Below are 24,118 nucleotides of genomic sequence, written 5' to 3'. Positions count from 1 at the left end.
GTACTATTTCCCTTTGATTTCTGCATTCCAAAAGTGTGATTCTTTACACTTGCTTTTTTGCACTGAATCTTAAATATCAAGCAGTTGACCACTACTTGAACTTTCTTAGATTATATCTCATTCTACATATTCATCCAAATGTATCCATTTTGTTACAGGTTTTAATGTCTGAAAAAAATAAACTTTCTTTCTTCCAAGCCCAATCACAATATTTAACAGAACTGGCCCTCAAAAGATTATACAACCTGAATTCCATTTACCACTACCCTATGTTCTCTTTCATAGTTTCTAATCAAGTAAATGACCTTCATGTTCCTCTGTACTATAGATTGTTCAATTTATGATTTTCCTATGAAAAGCAGCATCAGAAACTTTGTGAAGAGCAGTGTAATTGAAAAAGTTACATTTCTAGACTAGCTTTTGGGAGCTTGAATATTCCTCCGTATTAAACGTTTGTGCAGTGAAGAGGATTCCTTCAAACAACATGCCCATCAGATGGTCGATAAATTTCAACAACGTGGCTACCCTCACAGAGTGATCAAGAATGCCCGTAGGCAATGGTTACTGGCGCCTCGGCCCACTGATGTGAGCACCCATAGTGCATTACAGTGTGTCTTACCCTATTCCTCCAAAGATACTAAGATCACGAAAATAATCCACAAATACTGGCCAATATTACAGCTTCATCCCCAGTTTAGGGACAGACCGCAGGACGCACACAGAAGGGCTAGGAACACGGGGGAGGTACTGTCTATTTTCAGGTACATTAGCCCCAAGTCTGATCAAGAGGAATGGGGGCACAAGCACTGTCTAAATTGTATTTACTGCACACATGCTATGGAAGTAAAATTTGTCATCAATCCCGCCAATGGAAAACGATTTTACTTGAGAACAAAAACTAATCGCAACACAGCACAAGTAGTGTATGCCATCCAATGCCCTTGCCAGAAATGGTACATAGGGCAAACCAAACGTGAAGTTAAACAACGTATGGGAGAACATCTTAGTAACTTACGCTTGAAAAAACTGGAAGCACCATTAGTAGCACACTGGACTCCCCAAGGTCATCTAGAATCAGACTTAAAATATGTCATTTTGGCCCAAGTGCAGCTGCGATGGGGGAGGAGATATAACTGCATCATTAATCCAGCTAGAACAAAAATTCATTCATCGATGGGACACGGTACAACCAAGAGGACTCAACAAGGAAATAGAGTGGTTAACACCCTGACAAAGTAGTACGATTAATGCAATTAACAGGACTACTGTCAGCTGAGTCTCTATATATAAATAGCTGTCTTCAGAGCATGAGCTAGGCTCCTGAAAGCAGGGAGGAACTTGACATGGTTTCGCTGCCGGTAAGACTGTAAAAGATATAATTTAAACAAACATGATTCAAGAAAAGTTTGGAAACATTGTAGTTTGGAATGTATTTTGAGCAAGTTGTACTACGAGAAAAGAGAGCAAATTACGTGCCATTTTTCTGTGTTCTGCAGTTTTGTAGATACGTTCCCTTGAAGACGCCATCACGGTGAAACGTGGCCCCATATCGGGAATAACAATGGGAAATTGATTTTAAACACGTTGAGCACCAACAAATGGGTGTGTATTGATCAACAACAGCACAACAAGACCCTGCACTGGACAGAATACGCCTAAAAGATAAATGCTACTCCTACTTACAATATTCTAAGGACTGTGATTTTCATCTATATGCTCTTTTCAAAGAAGTAGGCGAGGCAGGCTGGAACAGTGCTATGATGGTTTAGGGTTGTGATGCATGCTGTTACCATACATCACGGTAATTTGGCACAACAGCAAACACTGAGCACTGCATATTAAAAAACAAAAAATAGCAAATACTTGAAGAGTAGAAGGTGTGGCATTATATACTGGTGTGAATATTATACCTACATTAAATTTTAACTGCCAGACCCTCAACCATTCTTCTATTGTTTGGAGATCCCTTCTCATTGTTTCTACTCCCTCCGGGGTATCCACTCTATTGGCTACCTTCATGTCATCCGCAAAAAGGCAAACCTTTCCTTCCAACTCTTCAGCAATATCTCTCAGAATCAGCCCCAGCACCGATCCTTGAGGAACTCCACTGCTCACCTTCCCTTCCTCCGAGTGGATTCCGTTTACCACCACCCCCTGCCACGTGTCAGTCAACCAATTTCCTATCCAGTTCACCACTTTTGGTCCTAAGTTCAGCCCTCTCAGCTTATTCACAAGTCATCTATGAGGGACTATAGCAAAGGCTTTGCTGAAATCCAAGTAGATTATATCTAGCGCACGGCCCTTCATCCAGTTCTTTGGTCACGCAGTCAAATAAGTCAATAAGGTTTGGCAGGATTTTCCTTTGGTAAACCCATGTTTCCTCGGATCCTGTAACCCATTGGCTTCTAGAAAGTTAACTATTCTTTCTTTCAGCAGCGACTCCATTATTTTTCCTACCACCGACGTGTGACTTACCAGTCTGTATTTTCCCACTTCTTCCTTCTCTCCACTTTTGTGAAGAGGGACCACATTCACTTGTCTCCAATCCCATGGAACCTCTCCCATCTCTAAAGATCTATTAAATAGATCTTTAAAAGGTCCCGCCAGGACTTCTCTGAGCTCCCTCTGTATCCTGGGATGTATCCCATCCAGCCCCATAGCTTTGCCCACTTTCAGATTCTCAAACTGTTTTTAAACTCTTTCTTCCATAAACGGAGAAATATCCACTCCATTCCCAGATATTCCCTCGGCATCCAACCGAGGTTCTTCTCCTTAATGAACACGGAATAAAAATATTTGTTTAGCATTTCTGCTAAATAAACTGAGGCTAATGAGTAAAAAAAGATACTTTCTCAGGGATTTCATCAGATATCTTTATCAGTAACTTATATTAACAGCTAATTAAACAGTATGTCCACACAAAATTTAAATAATGAATAAAAAAAAAACCAAATATGATTAGCAATGAACATTTCCCAACTAGCAGAACAATGGATAACCACAACAGCTAATTCCACATGCTGAAATTTATGCATAATAACAAAAGACATCTATTCCCCAATATCTACCCTTTTTCACTTATACCTTCTTTGCACATATGATCACATTTAGGCTGCTTCTATTAAAAGTAAATTCAAAGATCCATACATCCATAGTACAAATTGAGCAAATGTTCCTCAACTTGCACAAATAAGCAAATATTTGTTTTGGGCATTATAATTAAAAAAAATGCTGACATACAGTAGTAATGAATAAAAGGTCAGCCTCCATCAAAATGCATCACAAAAGAACTGGTTTAAATTTCTAGCACAATGTGAAAGATATATAGTTATTCTTTACATTATCAAAAAAACATGAAGAGGCATATTTTCAAAGCACTTAGACTTAAAAAATTCCATAGGTTACTATAAACTTTGTAAGTCTAAGTGCTTTGAAAATACGCCTCAAAGAAATATATATATATACATTTGTATCTTCAAAAATGATACAGTTTTTTAAAGTTTTAATTTATTATTTATAGTCCACCTTTGTCCGAGGTGGACAGCATCCATCAAATACTTCTGAACATAGCTCTCTACGTTCTTATTGATCATTGCTCTCTATTGTGGATTGAAAACTGGTTAAAAGAAAACAGAGTAGGGTTAAATGGTCGATATTCTCCATGGAGAAGGATGAACAATGGGGTTTACTACTACTACATAGCACTACTACATATTAATATATAAACTGTTCTGTTTTGTGAATACAATTTGAAACGGTATAGTAAATGAATAAACGATAAACGATACTGTTTACCAGAGAATTATGCTGGATATACTACATTTTAACATATTTATAAATGACCTGAAAACAAGAATACAGAGTGAGGTGATCAAATTTGCTGAAGACACAAATTTATTCAAATGTACCAAATTTCACAAGAGGATGGTGAGATCTTGCAAGAAGACCTTACAAGACTGGGAGACTGGGCTTCCAAATAGTAGATTAATTTTAAAGTGAGCAAAAGCAAACTGGTACATGTTAGGAAAAACAACACAAACTATAGCTATATAATGCAGAGTTCTACAATAGGAAAAGGAGCCACCACCCAGGAAAAGGATCTCGGAGCCATCGTTGATGATATCTTGAAATCCTCAGCAGAATGTGCAAGGGTGACAAAGAAAGCAAACAGAATGTTAGGAAAGGAATAGAGAATAAAACAGAGAATATCATAATGTATTTATATTACTGAGCCATAGTGCAGCCACACCTTAAAAATGTCTACAAAGTACAATTCTGATTACTGAATCTCAAAAAAATATATAGGGGCTCATTTTTGAAACAGAAAAATGTGCAAAAAATGACACAAACGGCAGCTGGACGTTTTTTGACCAAAATGTCCAAATTGCTATTTTTGAAACATATTTTAAGACATTTTCTTTGCAGTTCATCTGCAGTGCGTTCAAATCACAAGGGTTAATGTCGGGGGTGAGATCTGGACACTCAAAACTTGGACATTTCTGCCATAGGAGTGGAGGAGTGGCCTAGTGGTTAGGGTGGTGGACTTTGGTCCTGGGGAACTGAGGAACTGAGTTTGATTCCCGGCACAGGCAGCTCCTTGTGACTCTGGGCAAGTCACTTAACCCTCCATTGCCCCATGTAAGCCGCATTGAGCCTACCATGAGTGGGAAAGTGCGGGGTACAAATGTAACAAAAAAAATAATGGAACAAAGCAAAAACATCCAGGGCTAAAATTTAGACGTTTCAATCTGTTTCAATCACGCCTAAGTCATAAAAAGGTGCTCTAAATGATGAGATGACCATTGGAGGGATTAAGGCTTGCACCCCCTAAATCCCCCAGTGGTCACTGATCCCCTCCCACCCCCCAAAGATGCGAAACAGTACATACCAGCCTCTATGACAGCTTCGGATGTTATGACTAGTCCCATTAGAGTAGCAAGCAGGTCCCTAGAGTAGCTTACTGGTCATTGCAGTGGACTGTAGTGAAGGGGACCTAGGCCCATAACCCACCTTAACTGGTACACTTGTGGTGGAAACTGTGAGCTCTCCAAAACCCTCACAAAATCTACTGTACCCACATATAGGTGACACCTGCCAGGGCCGGTCTTAGGCCGAGGCGACCGCATAGAGCCTCGTGCTTAGGGGGGCCCTGCGCGGCGCGCCTCAGTCAGCCTCCTCCCAAGCATAGGCACCCACACGAGTCCAACCCAGTTTCGCCGCTCGTCCCAACTGCTGCCCGCCCTCTTCTCACCCCCAAGATCCCTTTCCTTTTTTTTCTTTTAAATTTACCTCCAGTCCAGCAGCGCAGCGATAGCGTCAGTGAAAGCGTTCCCAGTAAAAGCGCTTCTCTTCGCTCAGTGTCTCGCCTTCTTCTGACGTCATGACGTCAGAAGAAGGCGGGTCACTGAGTGAAGAGAAACGCTTTCACTGGGAGCCCTTTCACTGTCGCTGCTCTGCCAGACTTCGGAGGTAAATTTAAAAGAAAAAAAAAGGAAAGGGATCTTCTTGGGGGGGAGAAGAGGGTGGGCAGTTGGAGCAGGGGAGTGAGGGACATGGATGGGATGGCAGGACTCAGGGAAAGAGGGGAATTGCTGGATATTGGTGAATGGAGGGGGGCAGGGGAGAGAGGAGCATGGGAGGGCAGGGCTCAAGGAGAGAGGGGAATTGCTGGATATGGGTGGAGGGGGACAGGGGAGAGAGGAACACGGATCAGAGGGCAAGGCTCAGGGAGAGAGGGGAATTGCTGGATAAGGATGAATGGAGGGGGCAGGGGACAGGAGCATGATGGATGGGAGGGCAGGGCTCAGGGAAATTGCTGGATAGAGATGAATGGAGGGGGCAGGGGACAGAGGAGCATGATGGATGGGAGGGCAGGGCTCAGGGAGAGAGGGGAATTGTTGGACATGGAGGGCAGGGGGCCAGGGGAGAGAGGAACACGGATCAGAGGGCAGGGCTCAGGGAGAGAGGGGAATTGCTGGATAAGGATGAATGGAGGGGGCAGGGGACAGAGGAGCATGATGGATGGGAGGGCAGGGCTCAGGGAGAGAGGGGAATTGCTGGACATGGAGGGCAGGGGGACAGGGGAGAGAGGAACACGGATCAGAGGGCAGGGCTCAGGGAGAGAGGGGAATTGCTGGACATGGGTGAATGGAGCGGGGCAGGGGAGAGAGGAACATGGATGGGAGGGCAGGGCTCAGGGAGAGAGGGGACTTGCTGGATAGGAATGAATGGAGGGGGCAGGGGAGAGAGGGACATGGATGGGAGGGCAGGGCTCAGGGAGAGAGGGGAATTGCTGGATAGAGATGAATGGAGGGGGCAGGGGACAGAGGAGCATGATGGATGGGAGGGCAGGGCTCAGGGAGAGAGGGGAATTGCTGGACATGGAGGGCAGGGGAGAGAGGAGAAATGTGGGCAGGAATGGAGGGAAGGAAAGAAAGGAAGGAGATGCACATGGATGGAGGGGAAGGGATAGAGGAGAAATTCTGGACATGGATGTAGGGGAGGGGAGGAAAGTAGATGCACATGGAAGGAGGGGAGTGAGGAGAAATGCTGGATATGCATGGAGGGGAAATTGCTGAATTTAAGGGCTGGATTGGAACACTTTGAAGGCAGATGCTGAAACTGGAGAAAGGATAGGAACAGGGCTACAGATGGTAGGCAGGACACATAAGGACACAGGATGGTGGACATGGTGAGAGAAAAAATATCAACTGGAAAGAAGACACTGCATAAAACAGAAGACACTGGGACCAAAGTGAATAGAAAAACCAAATGATCAGACAACAAAGGTAGAAAAAAGTATTTTATTCAGAATGTATTAATTGGAATATGTCAGCTTTTGGAAATGTGCATCTGTGATATTTTGCATGTAAGTTTCAATTTTTCTAGTATTGCTGCATGCTGAGTCTGACTTCTTGAGGTAACTTTCCAGTTCAGTATTTTGCCTTCATATCTGTTGTCTTGTGTTTTTCATGTGTGATCAAGGTGCAGTATCCTGCTAGCGTGTAGCATTTGCAGCCCTTTTTGTTTTTTTCACGAGGTAGTGTATTGGTGTTTTAGAGCCTGGTGTAATTACAGTTCTGCCTTTCCACACATAAGGTTGTGCTCGTCCTATCCTTGGAATTAGTGCTGTTATGGTTTGGTAAGGTTATGAGTGTGTTTTTGCACAAGTTTGTGTATAGTGTTTTGCAGTGGAGAGATTGTGTGTCCGCCCCTCTGACCCCCCCCCCCCCCCCCGGGGTTATGAGAATTGGAACTACTAATTGTAGTGGACTTGAACTGAATAATTTCTGGGGAGGGGGGGGGGGGGTTCATGATAGCATTGTGCTTATTATTTCAATCAGTTTTTCTGTACAAGTTTAGCTTCATTTGTCTTTATTTGAAATTTCATAAATAAAAAATTTTCTAAAAATTGAATAGTATCAATGGGGGCGGGGTTGGGGTGGTGGCGGGGCTAGGGCGGGGCTAGGATGGGGCCCCACCAAATTGGTCTGCATAGAGCCCCGCACTTGCTAAGACCGGCCCTGACACCCGCAGTCATAAGGACTATTGTAGTGGTGAACACTTGGGTACAATAGGTTTTTGGTAGGTTTTGAAGGGCTCATCTTACAATATAAGGGGATAACCGTGAGGTGTGTACCCGGGACCTTTTACGTGAAGTCTACTGCAGTGCTTCCTAGGGTGCCCTACTGCTCTAATGGGATGTGTATATGGCCAGTCTACTAAGAATGCCCCTCCTCCATACATCCCAATGGCTTCTTTTTGTGCATTTTTCACTTGGCTGCTTTTTTTTCCAAAATGGTCATAAAAGAAAACACACAGAGCACAAACCCCCAGATTCTATATATTGCACCTACTGTTCCGCACTGAAATCCAAGCATATTCTATAACAACGCATGTAACTTAACTGGATTAACAAGCTAATCAGCATTGATGACAGCACTTAACAAGCAATAAGAACTAATTAGCAATAATTAGAATTTACGTGCACAACTCGCTAACTGTATGCCATAACACAGAGCACCTAAATTCTAATGTGTGCAGTCAAAAAAGGGTGTGGCACATAATGTCTATAAAACATCTAACAAATGGCCATTTTTGAAACAAATAGGTGCTTTTCTGGTTCAAAAATCACTATATTTGCCACTTGATTTTTGTTTTTAGATATCATATCGAAAATGCCCCTCATAGTGGACTAGGAAAAAGTACAGAGAAGTATGACCAAAATGATAAAGGGGATGGAATAACCTTTATCAGGAAATGCTAAAGGGATTAGGGATCTTCTGCTTAGAAAAGAAACAGCTGAGGTGAGATATGATAGAGATCTATAAAACGATGAATGCAGCGGAAAGGAGAGACATGAATCACTTGTTTACTCTTCCAAAAAATACAAGGATTGGAGGGGGGAACGCAAAGAAGTTACTTATGCTCCTTTGATTAAGGTGTGCTACTGGATATAGCGTGCACTAATGATTAGAATGTGCTAAATGCTAAGAAGCTCATTTTATTACTGCAAGCTTCTTAATATTTACCGTGTGTTAAATCTGTTAGTAAAAGAAGCCCTAAGTAGTACATTTAAAACAAATTGGAAAAAATATTTCTTCACTTAACGTATAGTTAAGCTTTGGAATTTGTTGCCGGAGAATATGGTAAAAGCCATTCCTGAAAGAAAAGTTCATAAACCTTATTGGATGAACTTGGGGAAAATCTACCATTATCCCTGGGATAAGCATTATGGAATCCATTTAGTCTTTCAGAATCCTGCCAGGTACATGTGTCCTGGATTGCCCACTGTTGGAAACAGGATACTGGGCTTGATGGACCTTCGATATGTCTCAGTACAGTAATGTTTATATATTTATATGTACTTATAAAGCCATAATCTCTCTCTTTCCATTATGTCACCGAAGACAGTTATTCCAAGGCATGAGTATATCATCTCAAAAAAGCAGCAATCAGCACAAGATGTAATAAAGGGTTTTTCTCATTTTGTATCCCTGGGAAAAATGCTCAGTACATCTGGCTCTTGGTAAGCAAACAGAAAGATTTTGATTACCAAATCATAAGCAGGAACTTGCAAAGAATACTTTAAAAATATATTTTTTAATCTTATATTTGAAGTCAATCAAAATCCAGATATAGTTATCAAATGACCTTTGTCCTTCTACATCTGCAACTGCAGTATGCATTTAATGATGCTGTGAATTATAATCTATGTAAAGGGCATAAACCAAACTACAGTTAAGCAGGCATACAATATAACTATAACACTAACATTGTACTTGTAAACATCCTTTCTACACATAGCCCTATGGGAGATTTGAGGAATTTACTGAATGAGTTACTCAGAATAAATAAAGAACACTTGACTTGGCCAATAACACTTTAAAAAATTAACCGTTCCTCTTCTTGGTTGGAAATAGCCATTCTATTTGTTAAAAATGCCGTGGTAACAGTAAATCTTGATTAATTCCTGATTTTTGGGATCTCCATGACCATGCTATATATAAGGCTTGTTAAAAATAATCTTTCAAATCGAAGCAACCCAAGCTTGGAAATTTAGCACTAATCCAGTAACTGCTAGCAGTTTCTGGAAAAAGATAAATCACATTATTCACTTGTGACAGCTCTGGCAGCAAGTTTTCTTTTACTCATAGCCACATTGATTTCAAAAGATAAGGCCATGTTTCCTCCAACTGATTAATTTGTACAGGTTATTACAAAAAGCAGCTTTTAACACACAATATTCAAAGGCAAATTACATGTACCAAACATAAGAGAACGTCCATACAGTGGAACATTAATAAGGCAGTGATTATGTGGAATTAAAAGCATTATTATTTCAAATGCATCTGTCTACATCAACTACAGTCAAACCCGCTTAATATCACATTCAAGGGACTGTTAAAATCATGTGACATTAAGCAGCGTTGATATTAACGGGCGTAGACATTAACAGTAAACCAAAAGCAGAGGAGACAGATGCAGAAGTTTGATTTCATATCACAGCTTTTATTCAACGGATTTGACAAAATATACAGTACGCGAAAGGGTAGTAACTTTCAAATCAAATTCGCTGATCTGCAGCAGAAAAAGAATGTGTGATTTTACACTGTAAAATTCACAGGTCTGTTAATTAAGAAGTCCTGAATATAAGCCACAGCTTTGAAAACATCCTCCTGGACATCTGTCAGATTACCAATAAAAGCATGTACCGTTTCAAAAGCAGTCACAGACTGGGCAACTGTAACAGTAGTCATTATTTTAAAGGTTGTTTCATCCATTTCATCTTCATCACATTCTGCATCCTCCAGAGCACAGTTGTCATTGTTTTTATAGCAGCTTGCAGCGATGTCTTCAATGAACTGTGTTTCAGATGAAATTAGTTCAACAGCTGGGCCACCGAAAGACACAGCCAGACCTGTGGAAGGACTGGACCGCTGCACACGCCACTCCTGCACCTTTCTGTCTGCTCCCTCGCTCTGTTCTCTCCTGTCCATGCCAGGAGTCAGGAACCGGATGATTGCAGTAACACAATATTGCATCAATACAATCATTTGGGTCCTAGGCGGCATGCAGGAGCAGGAGAGGACAGACCTGAAAGCAGGCAGGAAGAAGCTTGAGGAGCTGTGGCCAAGCCTGTACCTCCCCCCCTTGGAGGCCAGGCCCAGGGAGTTTTGCCCTCCCTGCTCCCACCTCGGCGGCCCTGATCAGTAGTTACAAATTGTTTGAAGGTCACTGAACTGTCTGAAAATGCAGACCACTTCTCAACATAGGTAAATCAATGTTGATTGTGTCGCCAGCATTTTCATGTGCATGTGATGAATCAAACTGTGCCTTGTGAAAACAGTTGATGATCATTGCCTGGCTAGATGAACTCCATGCAGCACTTCAAATTCAATGGCAATTTTGACAACAATGTCAGCTGAACGCTTCTGTTCCATTGCATGCAGAATGTAACGTACAATTTGCTTTCTGTATTGTTGCTTGAATGCATAGATGATACCCTGGTCACAAGGTTGAATCACACTGGTTGTGTTTGGTGGTTGAAAGATTAGCATTGTTGCAGTTAAGTTACTAATATTGGTGTGGGCTGGGCAACTGTTCACAAATAACAGGACCCTCCCTTTTCTTTTGTTTCATTTTTCTGTCAAATGAAAACACCCAATCTTCAAACAGTGCTCCAGTCATCCATGCACATTTGATTGCCCTTGTAGGTAACCGGAAGGCTGTGGGCACTTATCAGTGCTAGACATGTTGCAACAAATTGCGGCTCTGAGGAAGTCTTTAGCTCTTTTTCCATCATGACACTTCTCTTTTTTGAAGCACGGCGTTTGTCTGGTAACAGTTTGTAAAGACGCCAGTTTCATCCATGTTGAACACATCATCGGGTCTGTAGCCCTCCATTATTTTTGGCAAATGGGAAACCCAACCACTCACTGCTTCCTGCTCAACACTAGCACACTCAAAAGACACAACTTTGAAGAAGTTGTTATGGTGCTTTTTAAAGCATTCAAGGAATCCACTGGAACATTTCCATTCAGGTAACCCCATCTCTTTAGCCAGATATTTAGAAATCTCTGTAAGTATTGGCCCACTTATGAGAAGTTGTACAGGGCTGGTCTGTTTAAACCAATTTAAAAATGCCTTTTCAATGTCCATGTACAGGCTAGTCCAAGTGCAATTACAGCTTGCTGCTGCTAGTGACGAATGAAAATTCTTTATTATTTTGTCCTGCTTGTTAGCTAGTTCTGACACAGTGGAAATGTCCATACCAAACTTTTCAGCAATGTCTTTGCACTTACAGTTGTTATCTAGCATCTTTATAATCTCCATTTTTGAATTTAAGTTCAAATCAATATGCTTAGCTGCCATTTTAACATGCATGTGTAGACTGATGCGTCACTAATTGGAGTGTGCGTGAAGCAGTAGCTGACAATCTGCCACGTGACAAAGAAGAGCACTGTGATTGGCTGTTTAGCAGCAGGGCTCATCACGTTTTGACATTAAGCAGTAGATTTTGAATCACCAAGAGGCAAAAATTGTTGGCATTAACCGATATGTGACATTTTGCGGAGTGACAACAGGTGGAGTAAATCCTTGTTAGTTACAATGGGTGCTGACAGGGGATTAAAAATGCTGCAATATTATGTGGGGCATACTATTAACCGAAGTGACATTAAATAGGTTTGACTGTAATTATATAGCTAAGGAAACAGAAAATACATTAATGCTTCTATACTGCCATTTAGAGTGAGATAAAATTTGTTAACAGGAAAGATTTCTCTTTTATTTTTTATAGGTTTCACTAAGAAGGGGCTCTTATGTGTTCATATACAGTGCTGTATACATCTAGTAGTGCTATAGATATAAGTAGGAGTGATAGGGAGAGTAGATGGCATGGACGGGCATACCAAAAAGGCCATATAGTCTTATCTGCCTATATTCTTCTGTTTATAAGCAGTAGTACCTGAAGTTATTCCTTTTAAAACTATGTAGACAAAATGCCTTCTTGTCACTTGTTCCTCCAACATCCATCTGGGGGCAGTAACATTCAAGCAAACCATGCTGTAGTAGTATACAGACATAATTAACTTATTCACAGAAAGTTTTTTTTTATTTTTATAATCAAAAACAATCAGTGAAATTTGAATATATACAGTCACAAGCTATAAAGAAATAGCACAAAAGATTAAAGTTACTGCTTGTCAAACAAACTCCCTCTTAAAATGTTACCATAGAGGGCTATAAGACCACCCATTGTTATCAACTTCTGCCTCGAAGGGTAGTCTATTTCCTATATATAACCTAGAAAAAATTCACATTTGAATTTACTTTTTTAACTTTTTATATCTGTTACTTTTTGAGTCTTCCTTATTTTTAAATTTGAAACCAAATAGTTTAGGAAAAACTGGGATGTTGTACTTCACAACTCATCTTACAAATCTTTTGCACAATTCAATCAACTGGCTGCATCTGTGTCTTGTCCTTCTGCCCAAGCAACCCTTCGCTGCACACCTATCAAGAATAGCGAACGTGCCGCAAATGCTTCCTCCAAAGAGAAAATGAATATACATTTAATGATAACAATGAAAATGTCTGTAAGCCTTTTCTGCTGCTGGGGGAAGCCTTACAAATTACTGCATTATAATATTATCTGCCACTTTTCATCTGGGCAAACAGCATCAGACATTCTTTTTGTTTCTTTCATGAAAGGTGGACAAAAAGAGGGGACTACATGGGAGGAACAGATGTTCTAAAGATTGAGACAACTACAAGTTGTGAAAATGTTTTAATGATTAGAATTCTGACTAGATTTCCCCCCTCCCCCCAACATATTTAACTCCTTTTCTCACTAGCTTTTTTATATAGGTTGGAGTACAGCACAAATAGGAGCCCTTTTAGCAAACTGTGGTTAAAAAAAATGGCCTAAGCGCATGCTTACATGGGTTATTCCCATGCACTAAGGCCATTTTTCCACATGTATAAAATGGGCACTTTCAAAATTTTTTGAATGGCCACGCACTAATTTTTCCATTAGCACATGGCCATTAGCACACGAGCACATACTGACATCCATTTTGTAGGCGGTAAGGACTCTTGCGCTAATCACATGCTACTCGGTTAGCACATGGCAGTGTAACTGCACTAATGATTAGCACAGAACACACCTACTCTCCGCCCCCTGACCAGACCTCAAGACAGAGGCATTATTGTATTATCGATCTCATTCACCATCCTTTTCCTAATAATTCCTAGCATCCTGTTTGCTATTTTGGCCACCTCTGCACACTGAGCATGAGACTTCAGCATATTATCTACAAGGACACCCAGATCCTTTTCTTGAGTGCTAACTCCCAAGGTGGACCCCAGCATCAGGTAACTATTATTTGGATTATTCTTTCCAATGTGCATCACCTTGCATTTGTCCACATTAAATTTCATCTGCCATTTGGATGACTGGTCTTCCAATTTCCTAAGGTCTTCCCTGTAATATTTCACAGTCCACATGTGTTAACAAATTTGAATAGTTTTGTGTTATCTGCAAATTTAATCACCTCATTTATCGTTCTGATTTCCATATCATTTATAAATATGTTAAATAGCACTGGTCCCAGTACTTATCCCTGCGGCACTCAACTGTTTACCCTCCTCCATTGAGAGAAATGACCATTTAACCCTACACTCTTGCTTTCTGTTTAGGGTTACCATTTTGTGTCCTCTGAAAAAGAGGACACATGTCACGCCCCCCTGCCCCGCCCCTTTATGAGGCTCTCGGGAGCATGAGGCCATGGCTTTGTAGCCCATTGCTCCTGGGACAGAAACATATCACCAGGTTTTTGCTGGTCATATTTTTTCAGGAATATCAATTTAAATAATAATGAGTTGCTTCGCATGGACTTGTTTCTTTGCATCCCATGGTAACTTATCTTAACTATTCTGCATCCCAAGGTGACTTATCTTAACTACATTACAGTTATATAATGAAAGCTATTGCCTTTTAACTCATGTTAAGGGTAAAATAATGTGTGTTAAGACTTGTTATGACCTGGTGAATGTGAGCCCTTGTGCCCCGACTGAGCACGGCGAAGATGAAGTGGCACCGCACTCGATCAGGCAGCCAGACAACCCCTAGCTTCACCTGGGGAGCGACCACCGTTCCCTGGGAGTTGAGCCCCCAGGTGCAGGTGGCCACCAGGACTTCTGGAACCGGCGGGGTTGCACAACCGCTGACCAGGCTGGCAGGCAGGCAGACACAGTCCAGGAGCAAAGAGTCAGTGATGCAGCAAAACAGAGAGCAATCCGAAAGTCTGGGCAGGCAGCAACACAACGCGTGGTCAGTAAACAATCCAAGGTCAGGAACACAGGAAAACACTGGAACAGATGAAGACCACAACCTCTAAGCGAATAGAAGCCAAAGCATGGAAGGACTGGAAACAGGGCTTTAAATAGAGCAGGAATTAGGCTCAACCATGAGCAGCTGTTAGCAGAGGTGCCTACAACCAAATATGGGCTTCCTTCCTGACCTCGTTACTCCAAGATGGCTGCCCCCTCCTGAGCTAGCCAAGATGGCTGCTGTCCATGATCCAACCCAGATGACGGCTGCTAGGTTAGGAAACAGAAACCAACCCATCCTGGAGAAGTGTAGCAGAGCGTAACAAGACTGTAATGCACCTTAAACATATACGCTTATTTGGACCTGGGGTCACTAGCAGTGATAAAAAGTCAATTGTGTTTACCCCTGAAGTGTTCAACAGCACCTCAAACATTGAAAAAAATACCCTTTAACTGGCTCCTCATGTGTATGTTGTGTAAATTATAAACTCTAATAAACCAATTTTTAAAATTTATTTTCATCTGTTCGCCTACAGTTTTACTTGATCTCTAGAAGCAGTTTTGGTTTTTTAATATTTTTTTTTAACAAGAGTCACATGCAGAGGATCAGATTGGTTCACACTGGTTATAATGCCATAAATGACATAAAGAGGGGAATTTTCAATATGATGTCTAAACCTGATTTTGGACATTTTGCAAAAAAGATCCAAGGGAAAAATGCAAAGAAACAAGCCTTTGGGATGTATATTGGGGGGGGGGGGGGGGGGTGTTGTTAGTAAATTGGCCAGACATTCCAACAGAGCAGTGAGGCACTACAGTGGAGTTCACATAAAACTCCAGGTACACATCTCACCTTTACCCTCTTATATTGTATGGTGAGCCCTCCAAACTCCACCCAAAACCTACTGTACACCACTACAATAGCCCTTATGGCTGCCGGTGTCACCTATATGTAGGTATTGTAGGTTTTGAGTGGTTTGGGAGGGCTCACACTTTCTACCACAAGTGTACCAGTTAGAGTGGGATATGGGCCTGGGTCCCCTTCTCTACAGTCCACTGCACTGACCAGTAGGCTACTTCTGGGACCTGCTTACAGCTCTAATAGGACTGGCTATCTGAAACTGCCAAAGAGGCTGGTAATGTATTGTTTCTTTCACATCCTTGGGGGGTGGGAGGGGATCAGAGACCACTGGGGGAGTAAGAGGGGTCATGCCTTAATCCCTCCAATGGTCATCTCATCATTTAGGGTACCTTTTTGTGACTTAGGTGTGATTTAAACAGGTCTAGACCAAAATATCTTTTAGCCCTGGATGTTTTTGCTTTGTTCCATTTTGATAGAAAACCATGCCCCCTTGTGATTTGGTCACACTGCAGATGAAAAATGTCACACATCTGAGTTTCAAAAACCATGATTTGGACGTTTCATGCCACTTCCGAGATGTTTTTCTCTTTTTAAAACGAGCTCCAAAATATGCTGTTTTATTTAATCAGAACCCATTCCAGGTGAGCAAATTTACGACACTGTTCAGAAAAGTGCTACTGTTTGCAAGTGATCCTTGTAAAATGAAAAATTATAAATAAATTATTTTAAAAAAAGGCAAATCAGGAAAATTAACTCTCAAATGAAAAATTTGATATGAAAATAAAGTCAAGGAACCTCATGTTGACCTCATCAACCTGAAAAGTATGATGACGCCTAGATTTGCAAGCTGAAATCAGATTTTTTAACAGCACTCAAAAAGCAATAATGAGCAATAATTGCAAGTTACGCGCACACTTGGTAAGACCATTCTATAATGAACTGCGCCAAAATGGTAAAGTGCGCAGTTCAAAGGGGCATGTTTATGGGTGTTTTAAAATTTACGCGTGCAGCTATAGAAAATGGCCAAAACTGTCTAAATCTACACACCATCATTGGTGTAAATACATGGGCACAGATTTAGGCACAATATCGACTAAGCAAATTCTATATACTGCGATTGAATCTTACAGAATATGCTTAGGAGAAACTCAGTTCCGTGCGGATTTTATAGGCGCCATATATAGAATCTGGCACATTATGTTGCAATAGTCCAGAACTGTCAGGACCAATGCTTGTACAACTATCTGAAAGTGCACAGAATTTATCAGATGTTTGATGTGGTGAAGAAGTTTCAGTTTGTAGAGACATTTGTATACAACGCTGTTGATTTGCTTTGAAATGGTGATATGCGCATCTATCCATGCCCCCAGCATTCTTATCTCTTGTTTTATGGGTATCGTAGATCCTGCTAGGGTAAGTTGTAGGGTTGGTGGCATAAGTGTTTCATTCCCTAGCCAAAGTATATTTGTTTCATCTGGGTTTATTTTTAAGTTCCTGGTGCAACAAAGCAATCCTCATGCCCACCAGCTACCTAAATGCCTCATAATTGAATCACCAACTAAAATAGCCATCTTAGACCTTTCCTCCTGGGCAAAAGCCCCTGGAAAGAAGATATTACAGGTTACTTACATCAAACGGGGGGCGAGCCCAGGAGGAGAGAGACACGAACGAAGACTGGGCGAAGGCATCAGCTGAGCTGTTCTTCTTGCTCGTGCAGCGCCTTCACACAGAGGTGAGAGGCGCTGCACGGGCCCGGTAGGAGGGGGGCCCGGTGGAGGGGGGAATGGTGGCGACGACCCCAAGAGGGGGCAGAGGGGGCGAGGCACAGGGCGGAGGATTCGGGAGGCGGGGCTGGGAAAGAGAGGAAGGGAGGGAGGGAGGGAGGGGGGCCGGGGCAGCCTTAAAAGTTTTTATTTTTATTTTGGTTTTGAAGCGTGGGGAAGCGGGGAGCAGTGGCGAACTTGGGCGGGGCGGGGGCAAGGCCGTCCGTGAAGGACGCTCCTGATGAGCGCCTTTGCCCCCTCCCGATCCATGCAACGTGTTTGTGTTTTGGGGTTTTTTGGGAGTACTTTTGACATTTGTGGCATGCGCTGAGCAGCCAGCATAACGCTTGGCTGCTCTGCGCATGCGTTAGGGGCCGATTACCGACGGGGATTACACAGGTTTGATACATTGTACTTTACAGTACCGCACTGAACATGTGCGACTTTTTTTTTGGTGCATCCTTCGTTTTTTTAAATTCGTTAGGGACTTTAACGTTTTAGATTTTTTAACGTTTGGTTGATGCATCTGGCCCTTAGACCTGAGAAGCTAATACCTTAATTTTTCACTCTTCCAGGGCTCTTAACAATACAATGTAAACGAGAACAAACAAAGATATACATGATAAGCAATCCAATACCCTTTTTTATTTGTCTGCTCTAGGTAACAATTACATCTAAACTAATGGAAAGTAATTTAAACCTGACAAGCTATATAATGCCTAAACCAGCAAAGGTTTTTACTTAGTCCAGTTGGCAGTTAAAATATAAAGTTCATAAAGACCATCCTTTTACATTCTGATTTATACATTTCCAAGTTGTAAGTGCTCTTTCTATTCCCACATCTATGAATCTAAATATATAAAAATGCTATTGTTTCATTTGGGCATCACATTGACCTATTTCATACATAGATACAAAAAGTAAGAAGACGAATTCTGAAGGAATTTTTCAACACAGAAAGTGTTTAAGTGGCTGTAAAATATTATGCAACGAAAAAAAAATGAAATAATGTCAAATAAAGCATACAGCGAAAAGAAAAAGAGACTTAGGAATAAAACTCAAAAAAAGAATGCTGATAGTATAAGTTGATACTCTAAATGTTTCCTTCAGATTCCCCAGTCTGGTCAACGGGGCTACTGGTTAAAATAACAGAGCACATGAAAGTCTTATCATTACTTTCTTTTCAGCAGACCTCACAAGAGAGGAAACAGAAAATAAATAAGTAGTAAAGAAAAAAACATGCAATAAAGAAGGTGTTAACAATAGCATCTGCTGCCACCAGAAAGTTCTTTAAGAGACAAGTCTATAAATTAGAACCATAATCCAATCAACTAATACTGACAGTTCTAAAACTTTTAAGACCTGTTTTTTATCATATAGAGACAGGTCTAGACCTTTGACTCTGTCATGAACTGTGATTATACCTGATCTGGCTTAATAAGCCACATGGAAACAAGGAGTAGGTAGATGCTTATCTTTACTATGATATCTACAGTTGCCAAGCTGCATATATTTTATTGCTTACAAATCCAAAAGTAAATCAGGTATGCATCAACCTTAGCTAGCGTCTTCATTGAATCATTTATTTTTTAAAAATAGTCTCCGTGATTGTGCCTTTTATATAAAAATTTGAGCTATTTTATAAATGCAACATTAAGGTCCAATCAGAAGTTCATTTCTAAGCAAGAAACAAATAAACACTGGCTTTAACTTTTTTGTTGTTGTTTTGTTGTAAAGCTTCTGTTCTGGAAATCACTAAAGGCTCCTTTTACCAAGCTGCGGTAAAAGGGGCCTTGCAGTAGTGTTGATGCATGGATTTGCCACACGCCGAGACGCCCTTTTCATCACAGTGCGTAAAAGGTTTGTTTTTTTGTTTTTTAAAAAGAGAAATGGCCCTGGGGTAAGTGAACAACTTGCCGCGTAGCCATTTCCCGGGGAAGCCCTTAACACTACCCATTGAGGAGGTGGTAAGGGCTCCCGCGCTCACCCGGCAGTAACCGAGCAGCTCACGGGGCTGCCCGATTACCGCTCGGTAAGCCCCCAGCGCTAGAAAATAAAAATGCATTTTCTAGTGCCAGGTGCGTGGCAATCACCAGGACTACCACTGGGTTCCTGCGGTAGCCCGGTGGTGGTCTTGATTTGCCACATGCCAACAAAGAAGTAGCCCTACCGCCCTTTTGTAAAAGGGCCCCTAAAATAGTAATGCATCTTATTTTCTGAATGTTGCAATCACACTGCATCAGTTCATCAAGGGGTGTTGGTACTTTTACTAAGTAGTGCTAAGAAATGGGCTTAGCACATCCTTACGCAGGACTTTCCCATGAGCTAAGTCCATTTCTACTGCAGTATGGTCATGTGTTAATGTTAGCATTAGTACGTAGCCATTTTTAAAAAATTGCCACAAAAACACTTACCGACTCCTATTTAGGATGCACTAAGGCAGTGATGGCAAACCTATGGCACGCGTGCCAGAGAAGGCACGTAGAGCCCTCTCTGTTGGCACGCGCGCCGTCGCCTCAGCCAGAGTTCGATCCCTCCCTCCGAGTTCCAGGGTCGTCATCCCTCCCTTCCTTCCAGTTCCAGGCACTCTCCCTCCCTCCGAATTTTAAAAGTCATCTCTTGACTTATCTTGTCGGGAACGGGTTACGGCGGCTGGCAGCAGCGGTAAAATGCGTGCAGGCTCGGCCCTTCTCTCTCTCAGAGCTCTGGTCCCGCCCTTGTGGAAACAGGAAGTGAGGGCGGGACCAGAGCTCAGAGAGAGAGAAGGGCCAAGCCTGCACGCATTTTACTGCTGCTGCCGGCCGCCGTAACCCGTTCCCGATGAGGTAAGTCAAGAGATGACTTTTAAAATTCAGAGGAAGGGAGGGGGCCTGGAACTCGAAGGAAGGAAGGAAGGGAGGGACGACAACCCTGGAACTCGGAGGGAGGGGAGGGGAGACCCTGGAACTGGGAGGGAGAGGGGATCCTGTGGAACTGGGAGGGAGGGAGGGACCCTGTAACTCGAAGGGGACGGAAAGGAGAGAGAGAGGGGAGGGAGGGAGGCCTGGAACTCGGAGGGAGGGGGAGGGAAAGGAGAGAGAGAGGGGAGGGAGGGAAGCCTGGAACTCGAAGGGAGGGAGGGAGGGAGGGGGCCTGGAACTCGAAGGGAGGAGGGGGGACGAGGGGGAGGGGTTAAATTGTTAAATTGCCCTGTTGGCACTTTGCAATAAATAATTAGATTTTGGGTTGCTGTTTGGGCACTCAGTCTCCGAAAGTTTCACCATCACTGCACTAAGGGCTCCTGCATTATAGATGCACTAACCAGTTAGGACAGCAGAAATGTCAGTACACTAGCTGATTAGTGCATCCATGCCCATTCTCTGCCCCTAACATGCCCCCTCTAAAAAAAACCAACAAAAAAATACCGTGTGCAGATGACAAAAATAACGTGGAACGCTTTAGCATGTCCCATGTTAAGCCAGATTTCCTGTACTAGTGCATATTAGCACCTAACGCAGCTTAGTAAAAGGGTCCCTAAGTTTCAATCATTTTGTGTTCGTATACTTTTTAAATAGCAAGCTGCAAAATAACTACTGAAAAACAAAGTAATTTTGTAAAACATTTTTCACATATTTTACATGTAGAAAATGGCTCTCATAAAACTGCATAGTTGAATGTGTGTAGAAATAAATGAAACAATAAGAATTAACATAGTTGCTCCCAGAGTCATGTTTTCAAAGGCGCTGGGAGCAGAGCTGCAATATACCTTCTTATTTTATAAAATACAGAATCACATGCATAGAGAATGTTCAGGGCTCGACAAATCCCAGACACCAGGTGAATGGTAATTTTTCTTTTAAACGGAAAATTTAACAAAAAACAAAAAAAAGAAAAACCTAGAGAAGCTACTGCAAAAGTCAAAAATTTACATCAGGCATGGATGTTATTAAAAAATACCATTAAAAAAGGAGTAAGGAAGGCCAAACAAAAGCCGGCATGGTTTAAAAGTGAGATGAAGGAAGTTATTAGAGCTAAAATAAATTCTTCAGAAAATGGAAGAAGGATCTAACAGAAAATAGTAGGAAACAACATACAAATACCAAGCGCTGTTAAGGAAGGCAAAGAGAGAACTTGAGAAGAAGATTGCGTTGAAGGCAAAAACACATAGTAAAAACTTTTTTTAGGTACACAAGAAGCAAGAAGCTGGTAAAAGAATCAGTTGGACCGCTAAACGAATGAGGGGTAAAAGGGGAACTCAGGGAAGACAAGGCCATAGCAGAGAGATTAAATTCATTTTTTCTTCGGTTTTCACCGAGGAAGATGTGGGAGAGATACTGATGCCAGAAATGGTATTCAGTGCTGATGAGTCAGAAAAACTGAAACAAATCTCTGTAAACCTGGAAGATGTAATGGAGCATTTTTTTTAAAAAATGTATATTTTATTGATTTTATAAAATAAACAAGTTACAGCAGATCTAGCATCAAAGAAACAGACCTCATTCATGATACATACAACTTGGCCCCAAGGGGTCAATATCTACTCCCTATCAGTGAAAGAACAAATCAGATAAGAACTTCATAGTACAGAACAAACCAACTCATATGAACAAGGCAAAATGAACCAACGGGAAACGAAACCCACTGAAGCCCCTCCCAAGGCCAAACTGTTCCCCGCTACCCCCCACCCGATCCTCAAAACATCAAAGATGTTGGTCTCCTAGGAGGTTCAGAACAGTACCAGAGAAAATGTTCTCCAGAACTGTCCCTGCAAAAACTCCAGCACAGCATATCTTAAGGAAACACAGGAAATTAAAATTGAATTGATAATAGGGTGACTGCCCAGGAATTCTCAACTTGTAAGGTTTTCCCCCGCAGCCCCAAGTGATCTTCTCATAGCATCTCACATCAGCACATACTTGGATCCAAGCCCCAGTGGAGGGCACATGGGAATCTTTCCAGTGACTCAAAAGAGTCATCTTGGCTGCTAGCACCATCACTTGAACCACCCTAATCAAATCTGTGGGTTGCCCTCCTCCTCCAGCACCCCAACAAACACTTATCTGGGGAATCCCTCCAATCAACCCTCATCCAGCCCCAAATCTTATCCCATACCCCATCCCAAAAACACCGTACTTGACAACACATTCACCACGTGCTCATAATCTCCTACTGCCCCACAGTTTCTTCAACAAATGATGAAGCAGCTGGTATTGCATCTATTTATAGGTGGTGACCAAGGAACACTGGTGTGCATATAAATTCGCTCTCACCCAAAAATCATCTTCCTTCTCATGCCCCAGCCAGCGCTCCCAAGCAACCACATGCTCCCTTCCCTGCCCTCCCTGTGCCTCCCCCAGTGCTTCATAAACTCTGGAAAGGAGCTTATTATGAGAGTCCCCCATTAAAAAGTTGAATACTTGATTACATGTATAAAATTGCTATAAATAAATAATAATAAAAAAAAGAACTTGTTTCAAGGGCAGAGCTGTCCTAGACAGATGAGCTTTGTCATGTTGCATGACGCCCCCTCCTTCCCTCCTTCCACTCCCCTCCAAGTTCCACGCCCCCCCTGCCTGCCTCCCTCCCTCTAAGTGAAAGCAGGACCTGTCCTCCGGCAGCCCCTCGCCTTCCTGCTGACGCTGGACCCCGAGGTAATAATTTTTAAATTAGAGCTGGCACGCAGGAAGGCGAGGGGCTGCCGGAGGACAGGTCCTGCTTGCACTTCGAGGGAGGGAGGCAGGGGGCGTCCTGCAACTTGAAGGGGAGGGGGGACGTCCTGCAACTTGAAGGAGAGGGGGCCATGGAACTTGAAGGGCACGGGAGGGGGGTCCTGCAACTTGAAGGGGAGGGGTGCCTGGAACTCGAAGGAGACGGAGGGAGGGGACTGGAACTCGTACGACAGCGAGGGACAGAGGGCGGGAGGGAGGGGGCCATGGAACTCGGAAGGGAGGGGGGCTGGAACTCGGACGACAGACGGGGAGAGAGGGAGGTAGGGAGGGGGGCGTGGAACCTTGCTAGCGCCCGTTTCATTCCTCTACGAAACGGGCCTCTTGTACTAGTACTATAATAACCTTGTGATTTCACTCTTTGCAGAAATTTTGTGAAGCTTCAGAATAAGGTTACCCTGTTTGCATACAGCTCTTGGCACTGAGATACCATGCATGATTGGTCATATACTTCTATTTGGTTTAGTTATACATATTTAGTGCTATGAATCTCATTATACCAATGTGGGCAAATGGTATCAATCAGAGTCAAATCATATTGCATTAAATTATTTGCTGTGATTTCAAATAAACATTAAGTATCACCTATTTAGCCAGAATTCATAGGGGTATGGTGGGTAGAGAGTATTGGTATTTGGAGTAAAACAGCTTTTTGAAAAACCTTTTTTTTTAACAGCTTAGTTTTTAGGTTTTACAAATCTAATATTTTTTTAGTATTTACATTCATGTAAAGCACATTCATAAACAACTTTAAAATAGGGATGACATTTTAGCTAAAATTAAGAGCCTCTATAGTAGATCAAATGCCTGATTCCTGGTGTTAAAGTATGATTGCATGTTTTTTGTTTTTTTAGGAAAATGATGCATCAAAAGGGTGTAGGAGCTAAATAGTGAAGGATGAAATCAAAACAATAATATAACATCTCCAACAAAAGGATAGGAGAATTGGAGAC

General features: G+C 42.1%; 1 protein-coding gene across 1 annotated transcript in view; it reads right to left on the bottom strand.

Moving 5' to 3' along the window:
- VPS13B (vacuolar protein sorting 13 homolog B) overlaps window positions 1–24,118 on the bottom strand; it is a 1,674,799-nt gene that overhangs the window by 1,205,911 nt on the left and 444,770 nt on the right.

This window comes from Microcaecilia unicolor, chromosome 1 (assembly GCF_901765095.1).
Source record: "Microcaecilia unicolor chromosome 1, aMicUni1.1, whole genome shotgun sequence".
In the NCBI taxonomy this organism is placed as follows: Eukaryota; Metazoa; Chordata; class Amphibia; order Gymnophiona; family Siphonopidae; genus Microcaecilia; species Microcaecilia unicolor.
The sequence above is the reverse complement of the archived record's forward strand: the minus strand, read 5'-3'. Positions and strand labels throughout refer to the sequence as shown.